The following is a 12503-nucleotide window of genomic DNA, read 5'->3' on the forward strand; positions in this document are numbered from 1 at the left end:
GCTCAAACCTGATATATATATATATATATATATATATATATATATATATATATATATATATAGTAGAGATGGTAATTAATAAAAACTGAAGAAAGTGCTCAATATTGTTGTAGAGCTAATATGTGTTTGATTTTTTATTACCGTATCTTTCTGTTCAGTTAAATTATTGTTTCGGCTACACGGCCATTTTTTTGGCCGTCTGTTGCATCCTCAAACTTTTTCAGGGTTTCTGTAAAAGTCTGAGGACGCTACAGACGCCCCCCAAAAAAACGACCGTGTAGCCGAAACAATAATTTAACTTAACAGAAAGATACGGTAATAAAAAATAGAACGTATATATATATATATATATATATATATATATATATATATATATATATATATATATATATATATATATATAATATAATTATTATTATTATTATTATTATTATTATTATTATTATTAAAGATAATCAAATAAAATTTATTCTATTATGTAAGGGTGTAGTCATATTTATACTTGTACCCGGTGCGTACTATACATAGATATTTCCTCAATACGACCGCATGGACCCATCATTCCTATCATAAACACATTCGGTAAAACTATCCGTCTATAGCCCCCAAACTGGCTGCATCGCCTCGCTTTGACGTTTCCCTCTCCGTTAGAACCTGACAACCCTTGGCGACGGATGAGAATCGCTGTCGTCAGAGGTCCATTCATTATTAATCAGAACTCAATAAACGGTGCTGTTATCTTCAGTGGCATCATTATACGGTATTAACATGCCGACGCCCACCAGCTGTTCTTTAACCGATGATAGCTTTAACGTCTTTCTTTTCCTTTTGCTTTTATTCTGTATTCGAAATCTTTTCTCGGGCGTTAAGCTGCTCGCTATTTCCATATTATTCTAATGTCCTATTCACATTTCTGTCTTTTGAATCCGCCTTTCTTTTTCCTACTCACTGTCATGTTCTTGCTTTCTTTCTATCATACTTTATCTATCTCGCTTGTTTCCATTGTGCCTTCTATCTATAGTATGAAATAATGTATTTATATACTAACTTATGAATCTGATGAAATAATATTATAACATTTAAAGTTGTACATACAGCAATCACACACATATACACACATATATACATACATGCAGATAGACAAACAAACAGAAACACATACACACAAACACATATATATATATATATATATATATATATATATATATATATATAGCATACGTCAAACGTAAATTGAAAAAAAACATTATTGTAAGGTCTTAGGTTCTGCAAGAGCATATATGAATTATTTTATTCAAGTAGCAGTTGAAGCTTGGTTTTAGATGAATTAAATTAAACAATCCACGTTTCTCCCGATTGCACCACGTTCTTAATATCAGAAAAGAGAGAATAAGAAAAATGTTGTTAATTGCTTACCATAGTGGCGTCGTCTACATAAATGCCTATGAATGATCTAATCATGTGATTCGGGAAATCAGTGATAAAATTGTGGAAGAGAGTTGAGGGACGCTATAAGTTTCTGATTTTTGCCCATCAACGATTGCCTTTATCAGTTTATTAGAATGAAAAGATTTAATAATTGAGATGACATTTCCAGCTATTTCATATATAGTGATCTTGTTATTTTTATGCTATACTTTATCAAAAGAATTTGATATGTCAATAGCTATTGTTCTTGAAACAAAGTCCCTGTCAGGCGATTCATTAATCATGTGTGCTATTACAGTTATTCACTTACTCTGTGTGATATTACAGTTTTACAGCTCGCAGAACGGAAAACATATTGTATGTGATTGAGCGGTTATTTTGTGCCGAGATGGTTGACATTTTTCTATGTTTATCACAGATTCTCGCAACTTATTCAAGATGCACACGTGAATGATCTGTTTGTACGTAAAGATCTCTGGAATTTGTAATACGGGGTAGAAAGATTCCAAAGTACATTTTCTATTATTGGTTATACATTTGTTGTACTTGAATATACAAGTTCAATACATAACGAGTTCATTCTTTTCTAATTCTCTGATATATCTAGCAAAAGCCATGTTAGGTTTATCGAGTTCTACATTATCCTCAGTTTATAATAACACATCATTTCTATAACTTTACTCTTACATGGTGCAAGCAGATCCGATGTAAGATTTGGTATCATTTGCGTTTTTACTCCCGATTTATTCACCCCATTTGTTATCAAGCTATTTTCTTATTAACAGTTAATTAACAGTTAATTAACAATAATTATACTTATTTCTGCAATTATAATTATTTTCGATGACACTGTAGTAATCCTTGAGTTTGTGTTTAGCATTTTGTACTTAAGTGTTATTATATTCTATTATCGATGCAGCCAGCTTTTTAGTATTTATAGAATGTTAGTGGATTAGTATTTTTTATTAAATACTTTACAATATGTACTTTCTGAAGTAACGTTTCTATCACTTATACAATAGAACATTTATTTAAATAAGTGAGAGAATGTTCCGGTAATAAGTTTGGTTAAACAATATTGTTGAACGTCTACTGCTTTTCCGTGTTTTATTGCTTGTATTAGGTGGTCCAGAATTGTCATATTTAATATGATTATGAGGCAATACAATATCAGTTTTATTGCAATTTGTTCTTTTGTTATTTCGTACTATATCTCTCTATAGCTCTATTATAGTGTATGCAGCCAAATTGGTTAAATAAAGATAATTTTGACTTCAATTAGTTCATTTTTTTGATGTTCATAAACTACATCTATTTGTGCAACCTGATCTAAATAAGGCTTTATTATAGTATATATATATATATATATATATATATATATATATATATATATATATATATATATATATATATATATATATATATATATATTTGACTGAACTGTTCGTTATTTGTTTTATGAATTATTAATCATTTAAGAAGAAATTATATATGTTTAATAGAAGCTGGATAGTTAAAATTATAATCTATTTTCAATAAAGTGTGGTTTAGTTTATACCATGTTTATTATATGTTATTATACAATTCGAATGTAATAATAAAATATAACCATACTATGGGTGAAGTTTATAGATACTTTAATATTTTCGGAAGAATTTGTCAGCTTTTCGTTCTTTTCCTATAGACTTCTAAATTTGGAATTACGAAAAAAGATAAAAAAATAAAAATAAAAAAGGTATCGTCTCAATATAGCCTTCCTACTAATGAAGAATTGCCTCCATGCTATTTCGTTAGTATATGCAATCCTAGCACACCCTTCACTCGATCAAATAGCGCACTCATAATAATAGCAATATTATTTACTCGATATTTCCTGGTCCACAGTTTATGCTCATATGCAATTAATGTTTGTTTAAATATATCTAGTTCTTAATCGTTTTACATCAGTCTCATTCTAGAGATGTTTAAGACAGAATCTATTAAAAAATAAGATATTAAGGTATAGTATGAGATACTACTAAATATGATAAATTTGGTATTATTAGTTTTAATCAAGAAATGATCCTATTTAAAAAGTATCATAATTTGTGTAAGTCTTTGATTAATCGCAGGTATAATGAAATCTAATATTCTATTGCTTAGAATACAAACGTCAAAATCACAATATTAATCGAATACAGATGTTAGTATTAAGGTTGATATATGGTCCATAACAACATCTTGAGGTTTTGGGAGCTGGAATTTCTACCTCATGTATTATATTAATCATTGGAAATTTTATAGTTTTCTGTATTTTCATTACTAACTTATCATACTATAGGTGTTCTGAGTTTTATATGTAGATACTATTATTTTAAGAACCCTCTTTATTTTTCCATGTTTTATAAATATTTTTCAAAATATATCTTACTATATTTATCTTTCTTTTTAATTTTGCTGTCTTTTTCTATATTATGAATCCCAGTTTAAAGTTCTCCTAAGCTGGGATAGAAGGTAGATTTGTCGATTTTATTTTGTCAAATTCCGAATCAGGAATATTTTGCGTGGGGTAATTAAAATGTCTGTTTTTTTCTTGTTTACTAATGTTTAATCCAGATGCCCGTATATCATTTTAAGTTGGCGTGAATATTAATTTTTGTCTAATATTTTTTAATGAATGCGGGGAATGCTTTAATTAAATCCATTCTATAAGTTTAGTTTACAGAAATTGCTATATTGTTGAGGGAGGGAGAGAAATGTTTTCCTTGTGAAACATTTCGTGCAATTATAAATAAAACCGTAAGATTAACTAGAGAAGCGGAATTCTTTCGATTATAAAAATACATGCATATAATGTCTATATTTTAGTCCAATTACTAGTGGTGTCTAACTCTGTCCGGTGGGGAGGCATAGTAAATAGGTACAAGTTTAAATGAAGTGCAACAAAACACACATTTCCATATTCACAGCAGATACAAAGCATTTCAAAGCCAAACATATTTTTGTCATTCATAATATTTTATAGTGTAGTGCACGTGTTTTGTTGAATAGTTCATACGACAAACAACTCATCGGATACAGTTTATGTATTACCACGAAAAAAACTTACGGTTTAAGATCGTTTGCTTGGATTAGAGATGAAAACTATAATGAAAAGAAACGGAAGTCTTAAAAAGATAATAAGATTGTGAGAAACTTAGGTATTAAAATATTTTAGGACTCTTCTGGAAAAACAGCTATAATAATTTCAGGCCCATGATCATATAAAAATATTAAAAGCGCCATATTAAGTTCTCTCTTATCATAGCCCTGCGTACGAATTTCAGTTTCAAAAACTAAAGGCAAAAATATTCCATAATATAGGGGAAATTATTCATAAAATATTGTTAATAAAAGTTTATATTTTACAGATAAACGCTGCTCGTAAAATCGTTTCTTATTTGAACGAATACGAAACTGCCGTTACTATGATATCTACTCAATTTCGATGAAATTCGAGTATACTAACTCAATGAAATCATAAAACACTAACGTCATAATAAAAATATACTTTAAAATTAAAGGGTGTATATGACTTCTAATCCTGCTCGTAATATAAAGAAAAGTATCTGCTCAGTTAATCAACTCCAAGCAAACGTTGGTTGACATTCGATAAATTCAATATTTTCCTGTCGAATGGTAAATTATAACAACTAATATAATCTGACTAGAGTTGCCTCCCCACGATCTAATATTTTAAATTCTACTTATCGACTGATATTTATATTGATTGAGAGATGGGTTACAACGAAAATGACACACTCACGCACACACACACATACACACACACACGCACACACACACTCATATATATATATATATATATATATATATATATATATATATATATATATATATATAAGGGACACACATTACAAAATAAAACTGAGATTTAACTAAAAAATACTTCATTACAAAACCCAATTACAGAAAATGATTAGCAAATACCGCAGGAACAATATGGCGTAAGTATTATTCAAAATGTTTCCCTCGAGCCTACACTGCACTACGAAGTCTTTTGGGGAAATCTTGCATAGCAACACACACAATATCTAAGAGTAATGTCTCCCAGCATTTGTTCAATTTGATCTTAAAATCTTCAATATTTTTACAAAGTAGAACAGTCACCATTCTTTGGGGGTTGATCACAAAGAATTATCAGAAATGTTTCGATCAAGTGATGTGGGAGGCCATACTTCTTTGCTGATTCATGACAAATAGCTGTCTCTACTCCTCTGCAGTGCTACATGAGCAGTGTGGGTTGGAGAGTTCGACCATCATAACCTTACATAGAATTACAACATGGCGTCAGTACCCTTTCAAGAATGTCCTCAATTTAACGTTCTTTATTACTCTGGACCCCTTGCAGGAGAAACACGAGTGGAGATTTCCCTCTATAAGAAATATCTGCCAAAACATCACTGAGACTGGTTTCTGCGCTCTGAAAACATTTTCTGCGCTATCAGTTATTGTTTCACGACTTCTCGCAAGGACTCTATCATTTTGATAATTCTGGACTGTTGAAGTGAGAATAAATTTTCACCCGTTAAGATAATTTTATTGATCTTGTTATCTTGTTATGCCGCTTTTGAAGCTTCTCAGTTGATATCTGTAGGTAATTTGATATATTCTTCTCGTAGTTTTTGATACGATTTGTACTTTTTTGCCATTTTTCTAATATATTAACTTGGATTTCTCCTGATTTTTACTCTAATTTTTTATCAGTTTAAGTGTTTTGGCGGCGCGGAAACGGCTTCATTATTGTCTACCTTTTACAGATGAGCGTTTCAGCTAACGATCAGTCGTCTGTTCTATGGACATTCGGTTGATTTGGGGGTTTTGTCCTAACTTGAATATTTATTTCTCATACGGCTCTGGGATAGATTTCTCTTATATATTTTTTTTTACATAGGCATCACCACATTATCAAGGCCCAGAGGCCACTCAAGGATAAGGGTTAAAGAGTGTACAGTAGAAATTGGTCAATATAGTAATCATTAGTAATGACAATTTGGTAAATTTGATAACTTATATGGAACGGCTCATCAAGAACTTATGTACTTTAGACTTGAACACAACCATATTGTAGTCAGCCGGAAAGCAGGAAAACGGAAGACAATTCCACAGGTGTGCATTTCTAAGAAAGAAGCTTTGTTCATGGAATCTACGTTTAGGTTTAGGCACAGATAAAGAGTGGGGGAAATTATTGATAGTGTTTACAGCTAGACGAGTGTTTCTTGTGAAAGTTTGGCGAGGGGGGACCATAGATTGAAGCTCAGTTGAACACTTTCCATGAAAATAACGATAATCAGAGAAAAACTCGCAACATCTCTTCTGTGACATAGAGGTTGCAAGGAGGAGAAAAGGACATCTCCTATGAGGCTACGAAGTCTATTTTGAACTCTATCAAGGCAGGACAAGTCCTTTCTAGCAGCTCCTGCCCAGATGTGGCAACAGTATTCCATCCTTGGGCGTACCTGGCTCTTATATAGATAGAGAATAGCATCAGCAGTGAGATATCTACCGGATCGATAGAAAGATCCCACCATTTTTCCAGCGGCCTTGGCAACAGGTTTGATGTACGTGTTCCATTTAAGATCAGGAGTAATGGTCAAGCCCAGAAGCTTGTCATAACTTGAGGCCTCCTGAAGACGAGAGCCATTCATTTCAATTGATGACAAATGTGGATTAGAATGTTGATGATGTAAAGAGAGAAGCTTGGTTTTAGATGCATTAAAAGTAACCAGCCACTCCTTTCCCATTGTACTACGTGCTCAAGATCAGAGGAGAGAGAATTGGAGAGAACTTGGTCGTTTACTGTCTTAGATGTGGTACCATAAATGGTAGTGTCGTCAGCATAAATGTCTACAAATGATGTAAGGATATGATTTGGAAGATCATTAATGTAGATCAGGAAAAGAGTTGGGCCCAGGATGGATCCCTGAGGGACACCGGCATTAATACTGTGAACTTCTGATTTTTGCCCCTCAACTACTACTCTTATGAACCTATCAGAAAGAAATGATTTAATAATTGAGAAGACTTTTCCAGCTATACCATAGCTAGCGATCTTATGAAGTAAACCTTTATGCCATACCCTATCAAAGGCTTTAGATATGTCAAGAGCAATTGCCCTAGAAAGATTGCCACCGTCCGGAGATTTGCTAATCCTATGCGATATAACTGTAAGGACATCTGCTGTAGATCTAGCAGAACGGAAACCATATTGAGTGTCACTAAGAAGGTTATTTTTGTTGAGATGGTTGATTACTTCTGTATTTAACACAGATTCTAGCAACTTACTCATGACGCACAGGAGACTTATTGGCCTGTACTGAGAGGGGGATGAGCGATCACCTGAATTCTTAAATACAGGGCATACTGATGAGATTTTCCAGGGAGATGGGAAATTATTCTCCTTAAGACAACGTTTAAACAGTTTTGTAAGTATGGGCGCTAGTTCAGGTTGAAGTTTGTTTAGTACTATAATTGGAATACCGTCAGGGCCAGTTGCTTTACTCGAATCAAGGTTTTTGATTAGCTTCGCAACATCACGTACAGATATACGTATATCACATAGCGTGTTTTCTGATACAGGAGGAAATATTGGGGGTTGGCGGTCTTGGTTGCAAAGGGTAGAATTAGCTGCAAAGTTCTTGACAAAGAGTTTGGCTGTGTCTGATGCTGACGAGATTACCTCAGGTCCATTGATAATAGTTGGGATGGAGCACACGCTTCTGTTCAGGATTCTGTTTGCTATTTGCCAAAACTGGTGGGAACCAAGCCGCTGCTCAGCTACTTTGGACTTAACAGATTGAGCATACAACTCTCTTGCGTTCCTTATTACTTTCTTACAATGGTTGCTGGCAGTCCTGAAAGCGGCTTTAGTTTCCACACATCTATTACGTTTGAAGCAGTGGAAAAAGTGATTTCTGTGCGCAATTGCAGCAGCACATTCTGGAGAGAACCATGGCTGGCTGTTAGGTTTTTGCTGAAACTTTTTCGAGGGTATGAAATGGTCAATACCTACAATTAACCATTCAGTCAGGTCTAATACTATAGAGGACACATCCTTTTTAAACATGGAATGCAGAGGTAGATCAGATATAAATGTACGGAAGCTATCCCAGTCAGCCTTAGTGTATCGATATACTGTACGATGAAGAAGTACGTCTGGGGACTTATTACATTTCATTTTTATCTTAATTGATACAACAGAGTTGTCGGAAGATCCAAGAGGCGACAGAACAGAAACTGAACATAGTTCAGGGCAAGTTGTGAGAAAAGGGTCTAGTAGGCTCGCATACTGGCCGTCATTATCGGGCACACGCGTAGGTTCCTGAACAATCTGAGTGAGGTCATAGGCAATGGAGAAATCATGACAGAACCTCCCCTCATCATCGGTCTTGTTTGAGTGGGTCAACCATTCGACGTTGTGAACATTGAAGTCTCCACATACGTGAATGTTAGCTGAAGGATAAGTAGAAAGGACTTGGTCAATTTTCTCAGATATGCTTCGAAAGATAGTAACTCCGCTGTTGTGGGGGCGATAGAGAGTAAATATAAATGCAGTAGTGTGAGCTAAAGCAACCCGGAAGCACATATAGGGTAAGTTAGGATCTTCCCTGGAGATGTCCCTCCCACATGGAAGGCTATCTTTAATATAGGCACATATTCCATGCCCATGGCGATCTTGGGGGTCGGATTTAGAAGTTAAGTTAGAGTATCCTGTAATTGTAAACTCATCTAGGGAAATAGCCTGTCCAATGCCAGTTTCACTTAAAAATAAAAGGTCTGGTTTAGTCTCCTGTAATTGGGTTTCAACCTTTGGAAGGTTAGAACGAAGACCCCTGATGTTGGAGAAGGAGACATGGTAGTAGGGGTCTACGTTGGAAGTTGGAGAACCGGGTTTAATCGTGTATTTCTTCTTGAAACTTGTCATGATGAAATGTTGGAATTTGTGGACTAGGTCGTCAGATTTACTTAGAGCAGGGCAGAGAGGGGAAACTAAGAGAGAAAAAGAAACGAAGAATTTTTTTTTTGTAGCACATGATAAGATAAAGCCGTAACAATTACCCACTAGTATGGCATCGAGAGGCCCCACCAGAAGCTACTGCATGGTCCAGATTCCATTCACCAAATGGCAATACAGCAGCCCCAGTACTTTGCACCTGCTGATAGGACAGTCTCCTTAGTGGTTAATCCAAGGTTCGGGTCCCTGACTATCAGGCGGATAACGTCAGCCCAGACAAAACGTTTACCTCCAACACCCTTACTAGTGACATGGCTACAAGGATAGACATAGAAACAGAAAATTTCGACCAACTCTGCCAACTGTTCGCTCAAAATACTGCCAACCTAGAAAACAGCTTTTTCTTCTCCCTTTGTCAGAAAAATCACTCATTAAAAAATGAGGACTGAGGGACAAATAAGAAGAAGCGAGAGTAACAGGAGCTGCCGATAACGCATCCACAATGCGTTTTCTACTCTCCATTAAAAAAAAAACTATTAAGTATTGTACTTAATAAAAGTCCAACAGACGTGTTTAAGGGAAAGTATGGTGATAGATTCCCCTCTCACGAACTAAAAATGAGTACAATTAGGTAATCTATTTTTGCAATCAACTCGGTAGATAAATAAACATTTATGGACGAGAAAAAAAGCTAGCATTTAATACAACAGAAATACATAAATTAAATACTGAAATAAAATATAGTTATTAATATTTGAATCTAAAAATAAAAAGTGCGAATTAGTAGAGAAAATCACTTATCACAACAACACTTCCGTCTCTAAACTGCAAACTAGTGAAGAATTTAACTTTTAATAGCGTTCAGAAGATTTTTTTTTAATTAACCGTTAAGAGAAAGCGTGATTTTATTCTGAACTTTAACTAGTCACGTTTTAAGAAACTTATGATATAAAAGAAAAGCAGATGGGGGTGGTGGTTCTTCCGAAGTTAGTTGGTGACGTTATAAGTAATTGCGAGATAAGATGGGAGCCAGAAATTAGGGGGGGACTGAAAATGATAATATAATGGATTGATTATACAATATTTAAGATCAACTTGGTAGATAAACATTTATGGACGAGAAAAAAAAAAGCTAGCATTTAATACAACAGAAATACATAAATTAAATACTGAAATAAAATGTAGTTATTAATATTTGAATCTAAAAATAAAAAGTGCGAATTAGTAGAGAAAATCACTTATCACAACAACACTTCCGTCTCCAAACTGCAAACTAGTGAAGAATTTAACTTTTAATAGCGTTCAGAAAATTTTTTTTTAATTAACCGTTAAGAGAAAGCGTGATTTTATTCTGAACTTTAACTAGTCACGTTTTAAGAAACGTATGATATAAAAGAAAAGCAGATGGGTGGGGGTCCTTCCGAAGTTAGTTGGTGACGTTATAAGTAATTGCGAGATAAGATGGGAGCCAGAAATTAGGGGTTGGGGACTGAAAATGATAATATAATGGATTGATTATACAATATTTAAGATCAACTTGGTAGATAAACATTTATGGACGAGAAAAAAAACAGACATTTAACAGACATTGTTAAAAATTAGTATCTTTTTTTCTGAAAAACAAACAAACAAACAAACAACAAATATCTTACATTATCATATAATGAAAATAAAATAGTACATTTATTTTAATATTATCAAACAATAGTTCCGAAATTTTGTAACGGAACGTATGCACCACTTTTGTGTGTGTTTTTACTCTGATATTGCCATTAACAGCGTTGGTTCTTCATGGCAATGTTATAATTTTCTACTTAAAATTATCCAAACAAATTTCTTAATATACTCAGTCATGCGTATGCAAGGGACTAGATGAAGATTATTGATTTGTATATTGTATTAAAAATCGCGCGTTTTATAATTACTTATTCATTTCTATGGTTCTCAATTAGATAATTGGTTTTATTTTACTACGATGCTGAAATAGGTGTGTCAGAAACTTTGTGAAACATATTGAATAATATGACCCCCCCCAGTTATTCCAAGCTTATAACTACTCGGAAATGTAATTCAACCCCTATTTTTTCAATTAAAGGAGCAAGAAACAAGGTTACATAAAACAAAAACAAAAAACAACGTGATTAAAAATAAAAAAAAAAGGTTTCAAAGTTCGGAAGACTAGGATTAAATTAAAAACAAACAAAAACAAACAACGTGGTTTAAAAAAAAAAGTTTTAAACTTCGGACTTTACAGGTAAATTTCTAAAAAAACACTTCTTTTTTGTTTTAATTTGAATATATTACTTATTGATCTCTTATCTTGAATTTGTGATATATAAAACTTTGGTGAGTAAATTAATTATTTACTTTTTAATAGGAATTTCAAAATGGGGGCGTGAATTTAAAAGACACGTTTGTCAATTTCAATTAATTTCATTACTGTTTTATAAAAAATAAAAAATACTATTTCTATTACTTTTTATACAACATTAACAGTTTATTTTGGAAGTACAACCCATAAAGAAAGTAAGCAACCCACTTTTAAAGGAGAAATTACGAGTTTTTTTTTATATTTTATTCGCAGTGTCGTGTTAGGGGTGTCAAAATTCCTAAAAAAAAATTGTGATACACCTAATGCTGAAATATTTTTATGAATAGTTTCTACATTCTCAACAATAGCTTAGAATTAAGATGAAAATGTTCTAGCACACACACACATATAACTACATCATTTACTCACATAAATTTAGATACAAAAGTATAGATTTATGCGTAAATTTTAAGTATTTACTTCAAAAGTGCTCAATACGTTGGTAGAGCTAGTTAGTAATTTATAAATATATATATATGGCGATTAAGCTACATTGAATATTCGGCGTTTCATCCACTCTAGGATTCGTTAGGCTTATGCGCGAATTCTGTGGTTGTTTCTCGTTTTTATATGGTCCTCTTCTTTTGAGGATTTTAGTAAGCTAATCAGCTATCTAGTATCCACCGCGCCCCTTCCTATCAGCCAATGGGCATACATTTTATCGAAAAAAGTATCTGTTTTAGAACTAGGTTAGTGGTTTAAGGCAGACCTTTT

The sequence above is a fragment of the Euprymna scolopes genome, chromosome 1 (assembly GCF_053919585.1).
Source record: "Euprymna scolopes isolate OS-2025 chromosome 1, ASM5391958v1, whole genome shotgun sequence".
In the NCBI taxonomy this organism is placed as follows: Eukaryota; Metazoa; Mollusca; class Cephalopoda; order Sepiida; family Sepiolidae; genus Euprymna; species Euprymna scolopes.